This window comes from Ruditapes philippinarum, unplaced genomic scaffold, assembly GCF_026571515.1.
Source record: "Ruditapes philippinarum isolate M1 unplaced genomic scaffold, ASM2657151v2 ctg1_1_1_1_1, whole genome shotgun sequence".
NCBI lineage: Eukaryota > Metazoa > Mollusca > Bivalvia > Venerida > Veneridae > Ruditapes > Ruditapes philippinarum.
In genome coordinates, this window is record NW_026854124.1 from 259,379 (window position 1) to 278,688 (window position 19,310).

At 29.5% G+C, this 19,310-nt stretch overlaps 1 long non-coding RNA gene across 1 annotated transcript in view; it reads right to left on the minus strand.

Moving 5' to 3' along the window:
• Positions 1-19,249, minus strand: part of LOC132739020 (uncharacterized) — a 53,179-nt gene extending 33,930 nt beyond the window's left edge. Inside the window, exons 1-2 of the long non-coding RNA XR_009626946.1 lie at positions 19,111-19,249; positions 18,534-18,659 (exon numbers count right to left, since the gene is read on the minus strand). This is a non-coding gene — a long non-coding RNA (uncharacterized LOC132739020). The remainder of the gene's footprint in view (positions 1-18,533; positions 18,660-19,110) is intronic.
• Positions 19,250-19,310: the final 61 nt, after the last annotated feature.

Consider the following 19,310-nt stretch of genomic DNA (forward strand, 5'->3'; position numbering starts at 1 on the left):
TCTGAGTTCAAAATCAAATCTGGTTTATTTATGATATGTTAATAAGTGCATATGCTTTTGGTGCATTCTATTCTGTCCTTATGTGGTGTGCTTAAATTTATCTTCCCCAATCAAATTAGTTCGAACATTATGACTGACCAAGCAGGTATTTACGAAGAACTTTATCCAGTTTGTATTTTATGAATGACATATGCTCTTGAGATTTGGAATTTTCAGTGTTTTGCAAAAATAACTTTAGGAAAAAGATATTGCATCCTTTTTTTTGCTATGACTGCGTTTCATATTTTATATTGATATTCTTCGGTAGGATTGCCTTGTCTTTGATTTCATTTAAAGTGACAATATGCGACATCCGACTGTTAATATTGAGAGCACAGGTAAAAGTCAAAATGATATATATATTTCGCCATATTCTTCTTTTTTCTAATTTTGATGAATATTCAGTAACGTATGTGACACACAATGACATTTGTATACATAGCTTTCAGAATGTATCAGATATAGACAACGGAATAATGAGCATAATGTCACTTTATCCTACCAGATTCTCCTAAACATTTTAACTTTGGAATACGTCATACATTCTTATCAAATCAGAATATAATCGATTATCAGCTATGAAATAAGACCCAAAACATTTAATATATATAAGTTAGCTGGACACATTTTCCCTCTCTTTTAATTATTTATTACACAGATGAACACTTTGCATTCAATTTTCTGAATATGTCATACAAATGAAAATAAAAACTCTATGTTTCTGGTTTGACAATTTTGACGCAAAAAATAAATGTTCCTAAAATTAATTGGTGTCTTGGTCTGTAACATAATACACAATTGATTGATAGTAAATATGAAACATGAAAACCAAACATTAAATGATTGTATGTGGATACTGTTGGCGAGTGTGAGATACGAAAGCATGGTATAATATTACATATTCTATAAAGCAGATAATTAAATGTATATTATTTTATTCATCATAATTATACATGTTCATACTAAATCACTTCGAACTTAATCATCATTTTTCTTTCTTTAAGAACATTTCATAGTATCCGAATTATACATTTCTGTTGTTTTTTATCAATATGAAAAATGTGCTCATTGTAGACCAAACCTCTTTAAAATATGATGATATCTGTAAAGAGTTATAAAATACAAAACAAAAAATAAGAAAACAACGCACCTGCATAACTATTATTGTCTACCAAATTATAGTATCATTCAGTTAAACTATGCAATAGGTTAACCCTCATAATTATGTCGATTAACTTGGCGGAATGAAAATATTACAGGTCCGACTTATATTGTTATTTTTGATATAGTCGAAAAGGTCTGATAGCACTGATAGCAGCGCTAAAGACAATCAATTGTATATAAATATACATGTAAATGCTACAGTTCGATACTGTGGTTGAACAGTGCTCTGGTGAAATCAATGTGGCTTATTGTCGTGATCCGAAGTGATACTACTAACACCATCACCACCAACAGTTCAGTTTTATCATTACAAACATTCCACATAACATCGGGTATATTACGCGAATAATAGGAGCCATGAAGTATACCACAAACACCAAGAGGTACATCTTTACCATAGTCGTATTTGTCTACAAAGACTAAATTTGGATATAGGTGCCTTTGTTAAACAGATGAACCCTTCTAAACAGGTTGATACGCGCTTAAGAGTATATTTTTCGTAGTCAATATCTGGCTTTTCTTGACGTGTTCATTGTTTTCTTGTTTCGTGGATTGGCACGAAACTTTTGCCTGATCACCACCGTATAAAATATATGTGGATTTCGTAATTTGAACACCATTGCTGAGTCCGGCTTAAACTGTAGCTAGGTGCGTTTGTTATATCACTGCCTTAACCATTGTTAACATTTTAGGCGGCCTGTAAGATTTTCATTTGAATTATTTTATTTGCATGTTTTCTTGGACTCAGGTTTGACTATAAAAACAATGTTGTTACATCAGTTACTCTCTGTGTCAGTGAACTTAGATTACTGATCGGTCAAGATTGTCATGTGTATAAATAGATATAAATAAATAATTGTGCGTAAAACAAAACACACACATATAATATCACTTATAATTTATATACCATGAATGTGACCCGTCAAGGTTTAACTTGTAAATGTTGCAGGTTTGGTGTTGTATTTACCATACATTATTGTAAGCATGCATCTTGGCTGGTCATTTGCATATTAGTAGATACTTATATTATCACTAACCCACTTTGCATGTTTTGTGTGTGACTTTGTCATCTGTTATGACCTACATTTGTGAATTTGATAATTCTACAGGGGACCTATTGTTTGAATGTCGGATGTAAATTTTCTTTAAGGGCCGATCAAACATGTTCCTGGCCTACCATCTACGCCCCTACAATAATAAACTCCGTAAACTGTTGCTGCTTTCTTTGCACAATAAAGAAAGTCCCTTGTAGTTGAAATAAAATTTATTATGTTATGTAATTGTCTTACACTTTTCTATTCACTGGTTTTAAATTATTATCCCGTGCACTTGCACTTACAATCAATGAATCTTTGATCCACTAAGTAATGGTTTAATCGAACGCTTTAATAAAACATACATTCTGAGTAATGATATGGGAGGAAGCAATCATCCTACAATCATCATAGCATTTGAGACGGCTACATAAATTCTGTTTTACCTAATAACTGTATCAAATTATATTATGAGAATGCAAATAGGTCACTAAATCATTGGGAGATTGAATAAGATGTTATGTCTTGCATTCATGCTAAACAGAGAATAATTATTCAAGTTCGTGACGCACTCGTTTAAATCAGTGGCTGGCCTGTTGACACTCCAGCAAAAGGTGTCGCGTTTAATGAAACGTAAGTTATGTAACACTAAACAACTTTAACATGACATAATCTATACACTGTTCACTCGAGTGGAAGGGACATATTTGCAGCATGATTTCTCGTGTGATATGCATCGAGCGGAACGGCGATTCAAAAGAACCCAGTAACTGGAAGCATGGAACAGACTAGATAAATGAACTTTTATGTTTCACGTGACATGGATCAAACGCAATGGAACCACGTCAGTTTAAAACGTTTTGACTGGCATTGAATCAATCGACCTATAGGACTGACGCAAGACATTTTTTACTGTACAGTTTGAAATGAAGTTTGTTTAGAACGTGTTTTAGCAGTATGTTAGACATGTAATTGCGGGCATTTACCAAACTAGTCTTAATCAGTATTGTGTTTGTACCAACTTCTCCGCATAAAACGTTAGAGCTGCGGCGGTGACGAATTGAAAAGTTAAAATTGAGATCAAGCACTGAAAAGCCTTTGCCGCATCCATGACCAAGAGGTTCCACCAAGACCCGATAGTCCTGCACTTTAAATTTGGGATTTACGAGAAGTTTGATCTTCTTTTTTTTGACAGTAAAAATTTGTGCCAAAGGATTACGGGGATTTTCTAATTAAAATCACGGTACAGCAAATGGAATAAATAATCGGAAATCAATTTTAAACGACAATTTCAATACAGCAATAAAAGCAAATAGAAAAATGTAAACATATGTTCAATGATCATTTTTATAAAGCAATTTATAAAAATATTTACTAAAATGTTATAAATGTTTATTCCATTACTTTTTACCATCATTTGTGTAGCTTTTCATAGGGTAGAGACATTAGTTAATTTTTACGCACAAATGCATTTGATATAAATGGTACACAAACAAATATCTTTAAATTCTTTACACTTGTATATCTTAAAAATGACATACACTTCTGCTGCCTCGCTCATATTGGTTTCTGATGACGTCATTGAATATATGTTTGTCAATTCTATTTTCTGCATTATATATAAAGTAATATTGTATCTGTGCAACACCAGATTAAAGAGCGACAAGGGAGACAACATTCAAAGAACGCTGTGCCAACAATCTCCCGCCACATATGACCATTGGAAAGACATCCACCGGCGCACCGCAAAGGAACGTGGCAATATAGGGGTTGTAGTAGAAAATGCATTAACGGTGGAGTAGTGAACGTATTAATTAATTATTACAAAACCACAAAGAACAGTCTTATACATTTAGAAACAAATGGTAATAGTATATGGACAGAATGGACTATTTACAGAACCCGAAACAATAAAATTTCACAGCATGTAATAAGTATACAAAATAGTTAAATTGACTGAACAGAAGTTTTTGTTAATGTCCCACTTTATACCTAATTAAATGCATACGCGTTATAGAAAATATTTATTATGCACGCCCTCTTCCAATATGGCGTTAATGGTCGCCACTTTATTATAGTAACAAGTTTTCCATCTACCATTCGCTGAAATACTTTCATAATGTACTTCACATTGTTGCCCAATAGAAATGCTTACTTCCATCTACATAATTTCTAGATTGTCGATTATGTTTGTGTGAAATCGTGGATGATCTGGATTACTTTCTATGGACAAAACATCCATATATTAAATTCACAATTTTATAATAAACAAACGTAAAACATGTGGAACATTTGCATGAATTCTGTACCTGTTACCGAATATTATGAAATAGAATTATAGCTATCACATTAATCATAATTCACTTACAATGCTTTGATAATAATATAACTTTTGTATTTCCCACCGTTTTTATTCCTGCGTTGGTAATTCTTTTATGTCCCTCCAGCGCTTCCGTATTAAGGTTTAATAATTTTCATGTAAACAAGTTGAAGTTCGGTTGATATAAAATGTTTGGTTAAAGACAATAATTGGGATTTATTTTTATTCATTATTCGTGTTTTATAACTTTCGGAAGGAGGCCATATGCATACTTTAACACACTTGAGGTTTTTAAGATAATGAATAGTACATTTTGTGGCGTACTAATGATATGATGCAAAAGTAATACGTTTTGCAAACTTTATTTCTCTTTGCAAATTTGCATGCAGAGCTGTTTTCATAAAGGAAAACTAAATAGTTTAAAGTACGTTTGTTCGATTTATTTTTCATTTATTTAAAATAGAGTTCCTTATTATAATAAAATATACTAAATTTAATAGGATTAATTTAACTTTAGAAAGATATAATTCATTTCATTTATATATTTCTAATCGTTAGATTTTGTTTACAAGTTTCGTCTGAATACTATGTTTAAAGTGAATTGGTCAATAAAAAGCGGCTGTGACGCCATAAATAAGTATGTTAATAGTTTTTAGTATCATGCTAGACAAAAAAATCACGAAAGAAATATATATAGGTGTTTTTGGTAAGTGTGAGATACATGATTGCATATTACATGTTTAGGTATAGCAGATAATGAAACAAATGTTATAGAAACAAAATGTTATTATTCATATCATATAATTGTTCATATAAAGTCACTTATACAATCAACATATTTTATAAAAACAATATTTCATAGGGAGTTTCAAATGATACATTTGTATTGTTTTTATCAATATTTGAAATAATCATTAAAAATGTACCCAAAATAGACCAATTCACTGTAAGGAACCTTAAGTAAATGACTGCATAATATCAAGCCAAACATAATGTTATATCACATATAAAAACATTTGTATAAAACAATGCATGAAAAAAAAACACAGTTTTCGAGAAGAAGAAAAAAAAAGAAAAAAATACAAGCAAATTATCGTATCGCAGTGTCAGTTTCAATTTATTCCGGACAAAAAAGTACGTTTACGAGATTTTATCGCCTCCCATCATCGCCTTGTCATGATACGATGTCAATATCAGTGGTCAGAAGTCAAACTCTTCTAAACGAGAATTTATGGCACCCTTACAGCGACTCAAATTATACTAAAACCATTAATCAGTCGTTCTGTTTTCTACGTTTGGTCGTGTTTTAATGGGCTTTTATGTCTGCTTTTATCATATACTAAGCTAAATCCTGTCGAAAAATATTATTTACAACCGTGTGATCTTGACTTTGAGAAATGATTGTTTTTTTCTTCAAGACCAGAAAAAATGGCAGATTTACTTTTTAACGATGTTTTTACCCAATAATCACTGGAGATTTTTTAACATTTTTTTTTCGAATCAAAATGTTATTGAAAAGTAGCAAAATCTACCTACTGGTCGCTTCTTAAATTAGTTTTTGCATGAATTTCATATATTTTATATTTTACTTTGTGCATTATATAAAAACATAATAATTATTATTATTAATGTTATTGATCATAAGTTTCACTTAAGATATTTGTATATTCTTTGTAAATTAAATGTTCACTTCCTATATTTACAGTTTTAGATAAAAATGCAAAATTCGACAAGCCGACGACGGCAAACTAATTAATTCTAAAATCAAACATGAAATATAAAGAGAAAAAACAACACCAAAAACAACATCATCAAGTAAATCATAAAAAATGTACATTTAGAGTTACTATGTTGGAACCTGGAAATTATGTTCTTTTATCAAGTCGGTACGAGTACCTAAGACATTGTTAATAACAAATTTGTATAGAAAATAACTTATGCATTTTAATAACAAACTATTTATTTAAAAGTTTATTATAAAAAACTCTTTATTCATTGTCTAATTTAACTTTAAGTGACAGCAATTAATTTTTATGAATATTCATTTAACAAACGTTGTATCACCAGCCTTGACCTATTCAAAAAGTTGTTGATTTTTTTTCAATATAGCTTAGTTCATGAATAATTTCAAAGTTAAAAAATAAGTGCTTTGATTTAAACGGATCGTTCTGGAGAACTTAGAATTTAATTTTGTACATATATTTACAAAATGTAGCAATTTGAAATGCAAAAGAGAAATTAGAAAAAAAAATGACATTAGATCATTTTAAAACAAATCAAAAATAGAAATATCTATGTCAAAATTTGAATAGATGTCGTTTAATAATAATTATAAAACAAAGGGCTATGATTTAAATGGTTCTTTCTTGACACCTCTATACTGATAGGTTCAGCAACCTTGATAATGTTTTTTTTGTACAATCATGTATTTACATAATGTAGCAAATTAATTTGAAATACAAAAGAGAAATAAGAAAGATTGACATAAGATCTTTTTAAAACAAATCACAAGAAGAAATATATATGTCATAATTTGAATAGATTTCGTTTATTAATGATTGCGAAACAAATGCTACGATTTAAATGGATCATGGGCGGGCTTTAAATTATTGAATACTAGTATTGTTATAATGGACTTCCGGTTTTTAAAAATATTACATACATCATACCCATGGTACATATACTAGTATGTACCGGAAGAAGGATATAATTAATGAAATGGTGTTTGACGTGATCTGTCATGTGTATTTTACTAAGCTTATACTATTGAATTTCATTTCGATTTCATTTTAATTTCATTTCAATTTTCATTTCAATACCATCGCTCAATTTCATTTCAATTTCATTTCAATTTCACTGTAATTTCAGTTCCTTTTTAAATCTCATTTCAGTTTTATTTCAATTTCGTTTCAATTTCATTTCAATTCAAATGTATTTCCGTTTCATTTAATTTCAATTTCATTTCAATTTTATTCAATTTCATTTAATTTCATTCAATTTCATTTAATTTCATTTAATTTCATCAAATTTCAATTCAATTTCAATTTCCTTTTATTGCATTTAATATTTGACTTCAGTTCAATTTTAATCCATCCATCCATCCATCCATCCATCCATCCATCCATCCATCCATCCATCCATCCATCCATCCATCCATCCATCCATCCATCCATCCATCCATCCATCCATCCATCCATCCATTTAGTGTACAGCAGTTGATATAAAGGATAAAATTCCAGTGCTTCTTTCGTGTAATAAATTTCCGCATATCTCATAATTACTCACTTTCCGTGCTGTTTTTATTGAAAAATCATGTTCTTTTAATTTGAATTTTTCTTACAGAAAAGATTCGTTTTCAGTTTATTGCGCAGTTATGGTCTTTTATTTGCAGTGTTAATTCATTCTCTTAGATGTTTTTGTAAATTATATCGATGTTTAAAGAGCTAGAAAAATGTTTTATTGTTGATAAATGTGTATATATCAGTTGTTAATCATATCAAGAAATATTTGTAAATATGAATTTAAATATTGTTCTTATTTACAAATATTCTCATTGCGTCATACTTGTGGTATCCACAGTGCACTTATGTTATAATATGAAAATGCAGAAGGATTGCAAAAATAATAAGCTTTTTTTCACACGACACCGCCTTTTTCAATCTAATTTAACCATTTCCTATGTTTTTAGGTAATGCAGTTTTCAGCATAAACAGTTTTCTGTCAACCGGTAGATTTTCTTTCTTTCTTTTTTTCTTTCTTTTTTCTTCTTTCTTTCTTTCTTTCTTTCTTTCTTTCTTTCTTTTTCTTTCTTTCTTTCTTTCTTTCTTTCTTTCTTTCTTTCTTTCTTTCTTTCTTTCTTTCTTTCTTTCTTTCTTTCTTTCTTTCTTCCTTCCTTCCTTCCTTTCTTTATTTCTTTCTTTTTTCTTTCTTTTTTTCTTTCTTTCTTTCTTTCTTTCTTTCTTTTGTAGTCGTTCTGTTTTGTTATATAACATCATATGTTAAAATAACCGTTTTGATCAATTAAAGGTAAATCTGTTTGAAGTTCAACTTTTTCTAAACATGCCGGCTGAAGTTTCATCTGTTAATTCCTAGAATTGTGTATCTGTTTCAACCCTACCTTTTTAAATTAGCAGACGATAATTTAGTGTTTGTTATTTTCTTTTGAAGATTAAGAAATCATATCTTGTCCTTAAAACATAGCAGACGCTTCAAAGAAAATGGACATGCTGCAGTCCTAATTTGAATTGTTGTTAATGTTACTGTTGTTGTGACTGCTGTTAGTGTTGTTGTTTATTTATAATTATAATTATAATATGTTTTACATTTTTCATTCATTCATTCATTCATTCATTCATTTTGATTTTAAGTTAAACTAACACTATTAAGGTCATTTTGCTGCGTTCCAGCTATATCTTTGTAAGAATCCCTCAGATGGCGTCATGTGCGTTATTCGGGGCATGACTGGACACATAAGTAAAACGATTGAATTTCCATAAGGTTCTAGTAGTCAGCGACAAATGACAAGCACCTGAAATCCGATTTTCCTAAAGATTTTCGAACACACAGCATTAAGTGCAAGTTATTTTAAGAAGACCTGAACCACGCAGCAACAATGACCAATTTCTTAAACCATTGTCCTCCGGACTCTATTTTGAAAATGATCCAAACAACTGTATGGGCTGAATCCTTCAATTGAATTATTGTATTTTTTTTTATAAAACGTTGGTATATGCATTACATTTATGCATAACAAAACCTTTTTCAATAAATTATTAAGGTGATTCTATTTGGCATTTTCATATAGCGATAACATGGTATGTTATACGAAATATCATACTGATTACGTGTGTATTTTAGCGATGATTTGGTATGCCAAAGCGATTACATGGTGTGTCATAATGAATTCATGGTTTGTCAACGAGGTTACATGGCATAATATAGCGGTCACATGAAATGTTATAGCGGTCATATGATATGTTATAGCGGCCATATGGTATGTTATAGCGGTCATATTGTATGTTATAGCGGTCATATGGTATGTTATAGCGGTCATATGGTATGTTATAGCGGTCATATTGTATGTTATAGCGGTCATATGGTATGTTATGGTGGTCATATGGTATGTTATAGCGGTCATATGGTATGTAATAGCGGTCATATGGTATGTTATAGCGGTCAAATGGTATGCTATAGCGGTTATTATATATGTTATAACGGTTATTATGTATGTTATAGCGGTAATTATGTATGTTATAACAGTTATAATGTATGTTATAACGGTTAATAGGTATGCTATATGGATTGCATGGTATCTTATAAAGCCAGTACACGTTATGTCTTAGCGGTTGCACGTTATGCAACAGAAAATACACGGTTTGCTATAGCGGTTACACTGTGCGTTAAAGAGATTTGATAGTATCTTATAGCGGTAACGCGGTCTCTTATATCGACTGTAAGCTTTGTTATAGCGATTACACTGTACATAGATGATATTATAAGAGCGAAAATAGCGATTACCCGTACGTTATAACAGTTATAGCGGTTATAGCGGTTAAATCGTAAGTTATAGCTGTTACACGGTTACCATCAGAAGTAAAAAAAAAGAAATAACACGATTAAACAGTTTTATGAATAGACGTTATATCAGTATCATAATTATTATTATAATCATCATGCAGAAGGCCAAAAAAAAAATAGAAATCAAAACAGTGTTATATTCATAGATAGGATAAGCACACGCCTGACAAAGGTAGATGAATTTGTCAGATAAAACACTATAAAAAAGAAAAACAAAACATGATTATCAAAATTAACGTAACATGATTAACAAAAATAGATGCAAACATGATAACTTTATTTCATTTACATGATAATTATTTATCATTATTGTGACTATAGAGACAATTTACATGATAATTATTTATAATATTTTATGATAATTATTCATTATTATTATAACAATTGTGACATTTGAGATGACGTAATGTCTGTAACACCAGATTACCAGACAAATGTATTTTTGTATATAATCCGACATTAATCAACGTTTTACATCTTTGACCTTTACTAATCCCGACTTAGCGGTTTATTATCAACCTAAAGCATCTAGCTCGGAGTTTGTCTAATTTGTTCTCGTGTAAAATTTTGCTAATAGTCACTAATTGATACTTTGACAGCTTCCTTTGCACACGTGCCTTTATATATATTTTTTTTAAGTTTTAGCCCAAATGCATGTGTCAAGCTCATTGGCACCAGACCAATAGTTTGATTATAGTAATCCAATGACCAAAGGTCGCTAGAATCAGACTTCCGGTTTACCTGATGAGTCTTTCATTCCGCTTATGACAACCAACGTTATGTTGACATGAACTTTAAACGATCGCTCGGGTGCCCATTTCCCCCCTGAGAGGAGTTTAGGAATGCAGTGAATTTCTTGCTTGGTGGAAATTAGTTGCGTCTTAGATAGGACTCGAACCAATGACATGTCGATCCGGAAGCGCGTGTTGTACCAATGGATCACCGCTTAAATGCAATGTACAAAGCATTACTATTCGTCACTGAATTTAGATAGATAAGTCGGACAAAATAACTTAGTGCTACAGTAGTTCGCCAGTGCGACAGAAACAAGGAAAGGTATATTAACTTTAGCATTACGGATAGTTTACTAATTTTGACCATAATCAAGATGGTCAGTAACCTAGAAATTTAGGTATCCATGTCTTTAACACATGGGCCGTGGGTTTAAGTCTAATTGTTGTCTCTGACGCGCTCTGTCAAGTTGAACTGACACTGGTTAGTCCAGGAGAGGACTGAAGTCCAACTTGAAAGTTAGTGACAAAGCTTGAACTGTAGAGTTATAAACATAAATTTAACTAGATTGGTATTGACATAATTTCATATCGAACTTGAGTCGGTCATCATATAAGTTGAAAGAATGTTTCATAATTTATCTTTATATAAAACTGTATGTTTTTGAAAAGTAAATAAATAATAACAAATTCTTATCAAAATCATATTAATTGCAACAGAGTAAGTCAAATATGTGCGAAATGGACAAAAAATGTTTGTTTTGGAGGAAAGAAAAAACGGGGGCGCTTTAAAGAGAACTTATGTCTCCAGAGGTATAAAATTTTATTAGACGCAATAAAATACACAATTTGTCATTTATTGGGCTCTGTGTTATAACATTTGCATAAACATGTCAGCATCATAAAGTATAATTACAATATGATGTGCTGGTTCGAACAATAAGATTCCGCTGAACAAAGTTAAAAAGCGAATATACCATTTAATACGTTCACTAGCTGTTACACATAGAACGGTTTCCAGCATGCCTTTCTAGCTGTCCGGTGCAACATGCTGCGATTTTACGACCGTTGATGACTGGCTTCAAAGAAGAAGGTTATGTCATAAAATTGTTTTCAGGAATGATAATAACTTTCATCTTAAATAAAACTTTGGGCTTTATAACTGCAAGATTAATCAGTGGAAATCCGTACAATAATCATTTGAATGTAAAAAAAATATCAAAAGATGTGATTTATGCACAAGTTTCACGAACTTGAAATATTGTTGTCATTTGTTATAGTTTTCAACTCTCTGTTCTTTCTCTATTTAAGGAATGAGGTTTCTTTTCTCTCCTCCAAAATAGATTTTATGGCATTCCATACTTTCTTTGTTTTGCTCTTTTTATTTTCCTCTTTCTTTTGTTATTTTAAGATAAAGGGACTTGGTTTCTATATGGGTCGTTTTTATATTTGTATGTATATTTAAGAGAAAGTTTTCGATGATTATTTTTGAATAAGTAAGATTATGTTTAAAATCAAATTAAAGTGAATAAGTCTACAGTGGGCCCATTTTTCATAGATATTTCAATTGTTTATAAAAAGGATATAAATGTATCATTTGGATATTCTTATAAAATATTGCTTGAAAAAATATACAGTTGACAGTTATTTAGTATGAACATCTAAATATGATGAATAATAATATTTTGTTGAAAAACAATTTATAATCTATCATATGGATAATGTAATATCAGATCATGTATCTCACACTTTCCAACAACATCTATATATAATCTTTTCGTGATTCGTTGCTATATCTTATACTAATTACAATAAGCATAATTATTTATTGTATGACATACCTTCCATACAATAAATAATTGTATTACATATCATCCATTATGAACCAATTCACTTAAAGAATAAATTGATGAAAACAGACAAAACCTTTCACCATATCATCGAGCTGATATTTCATTAAACACATTGGAAGTAACTTGTCTTTCTATGTACGGAATGTTTAACTTAAAAATCAACCTTAAAGTAACTTTAAGATTTTCAAAAATATGTTGTCATATTAGGTGTCCGTGCCTGTGACTTATCAAACGCCAGAGTCTATGTGCTTACACGTGTTTACATTTTGAAATTTAGGCACTAACATATACATGTATAAGTTATGTAAGATGTCCATAATGTAATGAAATATATAAATCTCATATCCACATGAATTATTTTAACTACTTACAAGGGTATAAACATTATTTTTTTTTTTGTAGATAAACAAAATCCATTTTGTGGTGGTAGTATTTTAAAACGTATAATTGGAAGCTTCAAATTGTATGTTCGGAAGTACATGTATCGCCATCTTAGTGCAATAACTGGTAAACTCCTGATGAACGTTGGTTTTATAATAATGAAGCTTTGGAAATTGTTGACGATTTTAATTATTTAGGGGTAGTATTTAATTACACTGGGTCCTTTGTACTTCACAATCAATATCTTATAGGTAAAGCTTTGAAAGCAATGAATGTTTTAATATGTAATATTAACAAGTATGAAATATCCCCTTCTGTTTCCTTACAATTATTTGATGCTTTTGTCGGCTCTATCATAAATTATGCTTGTCCAGTCTGGGATTTACAAAATCTAAAGATATAGAGAGATTACACTTGAAATTTTGCAAGTTAATTTCTTGGTGTGAAAATAAGCTCTTGTAATGCAGCAATTTATGGTGAGCTTGGAAGATACCCACTTTATGTTAATCGATATGTTCACATAATAAAATATTGGTTTAAAGTGATACATTCAAGCAATATCATTGTTAAATGTGTGTATATAAATACATTAAATCAGTGTAAAAAAGGAGTGAAAAACTGGGCATATAAAGTAAAAGGAATTTTAGATGAATTTGGTTTTTCTGAGGTGTGGAATTGTCCTGAACTTTATAATCCAAAAGAATTTGTTAATATTTTTAAACAAAGAGTCATTGATGTTTTTAAACAAAAATGGTTTCAGATATTGTTAATAATAACGTTTTAAATACATTTGTATAGATATATCAAGGATAATTTTTCTATGGGAATGCTATTTAGATAAAATTAAGTGTATGAAATCAAGACAACAATTAACCCGTCTCAGAATATCTGCGCATAATTTAAGAATAGAATCTGGAAGATATGGTAGAAACAGACTTGAAAGACATGAGCGCATATGTCAACTTTGTAATACACAAGATATTGAAGACGAATTCCATTTTATACTTGTTTGTAATTTGTACCAGGAAATACGCACTAAATTCATTAAAAGATATTATTATAAAAAACCTAGCATGTTTAAATTCATAGAATTACTTCAGTCATGTGAAAAGTCTATATTATTAAATTTATGTAAATTTATTTATTTTGCAAATAGTAAAAGAAAAGATATGTTGATAAGCTTAGGTTATACATAAAATGTAATGTTAAAATGTTGTTATTATTTTCATAAATATTGTTAACGTTTAGATTTCGCTATTAATTTTTATATTAAAATGAGATTATTCTGATATTAAAAATGAGATTATTCTGATATACATTTATTTTATACAAAATCAATTTTTTTTCGCAGCAATATATGTTCATTCTCCAATATACTGTAAATCTTTGAATTATATCATGTGTTTATCTATTTATAATATTTGATATGTGTAATGTAACAAGATACTGTATTGTATACGTTACGAAATAAAATTCTGTTCTGTTCTGTTCTGTTCCTGTTAAATTTAAAGGATTTAACCCGTCTCTGCACTAAGGTGACGGTATGTGATCATATTTTGAAGTATATCGTATTGTTTCATGTTTGCAAAGTTACGTAACTAACTAGCTAATAATACTAATATGCAATTTGAGTATTACACCTTTACTTTACAAATTTCCAAAATAAAACAAAAAAAGACAAACAATATGATTGGCTTTTCACTGTTGTAATACAACAACTATCAATATCCTTTTACAAACATCATATTTAACCGCGACTGCAAACTTCACTACAACTAACTATTTATAAGCTTCACCATCAGTTTTTTCCTTGACCGCACGGTACCCTCGTGCATGACTCAAGGCAAAAGGAAGGCTGCAGCGCACTTTATCTTCGACGTTTACGTTTTGAGCCTTAATCATATCAAAATGTACAAAATCTGTACTACATGTCTGCGGTCAATGAAATAAATATAGACTTGACTTTAAAAGTGTATATAACATTTTCAAATTCATGTCACATTCTTTATAGTGCATTTACCTTTTAAAATATAAACTTTGAAGTACATATACGTGCTTGTTTTATTTCCGCAAGATGTAATTACAGATGGTTTAAGGATTAAAATACATTATGATAATTAATTTTAAGAAGTATATGTGTGAATTTCATTAAATAATAATGTACAGGGATCCAGACGCCTATAATTTTGGATAACAAATCTCATGTACGATAATGACATATATAATGCATTGTAAAGAGAAAAACATTTCGTTCATTTCTTGTAAAGAATATTTTTCGTTGAAACGACACTGTGGTTTATTTCGAAGCCACTATTAAATGTTTAATATTCTGCGCACGGAAAGCAGAGCTAAGCACATGTAGAGCGTTTTTTGATCCTGACAACTAAAATAAGTTTAAAGATTTTCATTTCATATCAATACTTTTATAAGTACAAGTACAATAAAGCGTTAAAATGTAAACAAGTAAAAATTCAGTTGACCTCTGATATCCATATATGTGAATACTTAACAAGTACCTATTCTAAATTAAGATAAATTAGCAACAAATAATTAAAAGTACATTAAATACTGTGAAATCATTTAAATTTGCTGACAGGAAATTTTCGCGCAAATGTCATTAAATGTAAGTTTTTACGGTCTTTAATTCGATATCAAAGCATTTGTAATATATATTATTAATTTAATACAACATTGTTAAGGTATTGATTTCTAACCCCGACATTACTTAGAATTTGAAATCAAATCTTTTTTCAAGTATATTCCCCGCAATGTAATGTATAACAAATTGTGGTTTGTGGTTGGTTTATGCATCTTTGTGTATCTCAAAACTGTTAATAATTTGACTAGAGCTAAAATATGCTGGTAAAATGGGATTTTCGAAAAATCTCCAATATAAAATGTTTCTAAAATTATCAAGTGTTATATATTTTGTTAAAGATGCAAAAAGAAAACAAAAAAAGATTTCTTTTAAAATGTAATAAAATCTTAAATTTTGTAATTAAGTAATAGAACACAAATGAATAGTTTCGATGTAAATCGTTCAGCAATAGTTTCTTTTTCTTTCGGAATATATCAAGGCATTATTATTTTCACAGTAGAACAACTTTTCAAATGATTTGTTAGATGCTAAGAAAATAATACATGTAATTTACATATGAAATCTACACAAATGAAACGTACATGTAAACATATCTATTCAATTTTAGTATCAATTAGATGTGTGAAATTAAAACAAATATCTATCGCAGACTCTGTAGGAATCTGTCTTAATTGATAATATTTTAACTGAACATATGTAGATATTTATCAAAACAAAACTCTATAATGTGTGCAGTGATGTATATTACAGTATAGTACAGATTATTACAGCACATTGTATTATAGTACAGAAGTTTATTACAATACAGTACAGTTTCTTGAAATACAGTTTCTTACTTTACTGTACAGTTTATATTGTTATCTTTCTATAATATCGTGCACATATCATTATGAAAATGCAGTATAATTGTGACTCTAGTTATTTTATTTTAATTATTTTATATCAAATACAGTATGTTAATTACAGTGCAGTTTATTGGAGTACATTACAGTTCAGTTTCTTAAAACACAATGTATAACAGTACAGTACAGTACATAATTGCAGTGTAATGCGATGCAATACACTTCAGTTTAGTACACTATAGTACAGTACAATGCAATACAGTACAGTACAGTACAGTACAGTACAGTACAGTACAGTACAGTAAAGTAAAGTAAAGTAAAGTAAAGTAAAGTAAAGTAAAGTAAAGTAAAGTAAAGTAAAGTAAAGTAAAGTAAAGTAAAGTAAAGTAAAGTACAGCACAGCACAGTAGAGTACAGTACAGTAATATTATATTGAAATTGCACAATAATTTTGTGTCTACATATTTTTTTTAATAGTTTTATATTTATTAAAATATGTTAAAATTCAAATTTATAATCGATTCACTTTAGCAGTAATATACATATACCTATATCAATGTACTTCAAACATATTCAAAGATAATGTGAAAGCTTCCAAATAAATGCTATATGATAATATTGTAAATGTAGTACATTAATTAAGTATCATTTTGTTTCTCATAGGTGATTTTAATTTAGTATAGCAAACACAGCTAAATTAAAATTGTGCTTACTCAGCCATTTTCAAGCTCATATTTTCTAGTAATAAACCATTCATCTACATTTGTTTTTATTTTGTTTTACTGAACGTAATATGATAATAATTAATGATGTGGTTGAATTATGAGTCGTCTGCATAACCACAGCTTTTCAGCAAAATCTCCATGTACAATTTTAACAACTTCTCCGCTTCAAATGCTCAAAGTATCTATATCTTTACACATTATTTTCATATTGTCGAAAATTTCTTGAATGATTAAGTATTTTATTAAAATTGTAAATCTTTTATTTTGTTTTTCATATCTTGTTAGATTATATATGTGAAGTCCTTTTGTTACTGTCATTTATCCCTTTTTAAGCCCTGATTTTTTTCCACACTTCATTCAGTTAATTTTGTTATTTTATTTTTTCTCTCGATCATTTATTGCTGCTGCTTTATTTACAGTGGTGTGAAAGGAATCTGTTTCATAAAATTAATTATATATATACATGTCTAAAATGTTAATACGATAATAACATTAGTTTAACTTAAACTAAAACTGAAGAATTTTATTTCATTTGAAATTAATTGTGTACATTTTAATAGGAAGAAAGTTGCAAACAATCTTCATGGAAAAACATGGTCACTTAAATGCTGGTAAACTAAAGTAATAACCCTAAAATATAACAATATCTTTAATTGTATTATAACGGGTACAGTGTGTATAAATTTATATGATATAAAATAGGAAAGTTGATGCGTGACTTGAATAGAATTTCGGGATCATGAATTTAAAGTAGCCATAAAATGATATAACCAAATAAAATTTAACCACTTCACATGTTTTTATTCCTGATAGCTGTCGCAAATAAATCTTTTACTCAACACAATTCAAATTAGAAAAGTCAATAGCCCGAAGAAGGGCTTAAATCTTAAAAATAGTTTATGCCCCAATTTGAATTTTAAAAAATTAATGCGAAACTCTGTACGAAAAAAAAGTGTAAACGTAAAAGGATGATAAAAATAATTTCAAGTTGGAAAATATTATTAAAATGTTAGACGGTGGACATTTTCTACTTAAGGCGATTTAACACGCGTTTTGATGATGTTGCTTTTTTTTTATCTGTGACTGATTTTGTAGTATTTACAACCGTCATATATCATTTTAAGACAAGTGATTCTTTGAGTTCGGTTACAGATCAAATGGACAAGCTAAGACATTGTACGTTATCACGGGGACAGGAATTTCACCTTGTGATACAGCTGAAATTACGTAACAAAATGTTCTATCTATAATACATCAAAGATTTCTACCTTGTTTGATCGCTGTAGATCAAGAACGCATATTGTCCCCTTTTGTCCCTTTTAACCTCCAAAAATAGGTAATTACACTCGTGGTCAACAGCCCTTCAAATCTTTGACCAAAGGCAGGTTATTGGTCTACAAGAAAATTAACACTGATAAGATTTGATAATAAAATATTGAAATTTTACAACTCTAATACTTCGATAAGAATCAGTCAGATTTTACTTTCAACATTTGAACATTAATTAATTTTTTATTGCGCTTTATTGAATAGGTTGTAAAAGTTAAACAATCGAAATCTACGATTTAAATATTTGATAATAAAAATGTTTGACAGTATTTTCTTTGAATTCAATATTTTCAATTGATGTAGATCCTTAACTCATCAAAGTTCTCCCGTGAAAAATCGGGATTATATTCATTATACATCGAAATCTTTGTTTATAATTTTTATCTAGACAGCCATTGCGACGAAAATGGGCTGGACTTCACGCATGAGTGATATTCACTTCTTTAAACAACCTAACTATATTAGCGAGTCGTTATACATTAAATTTCATTCGGAAAATAAAGTAAGATCACTCACCTGGTTTTGAAATACCATTTATCGATTTAAATTAGTATAAACTTAAAGACTGTTTACATTGATTGATTCATCGAAGTTTTAAACAGTTTTGCCGTAAATAAAACCTGTCATTTATGACATAAATGTTGTAAAAAAATCCGGACTATCATTAAGAGTATATGAAGTGTGTGTATTTTGCGGTCACGTGATATTCTTGAGAA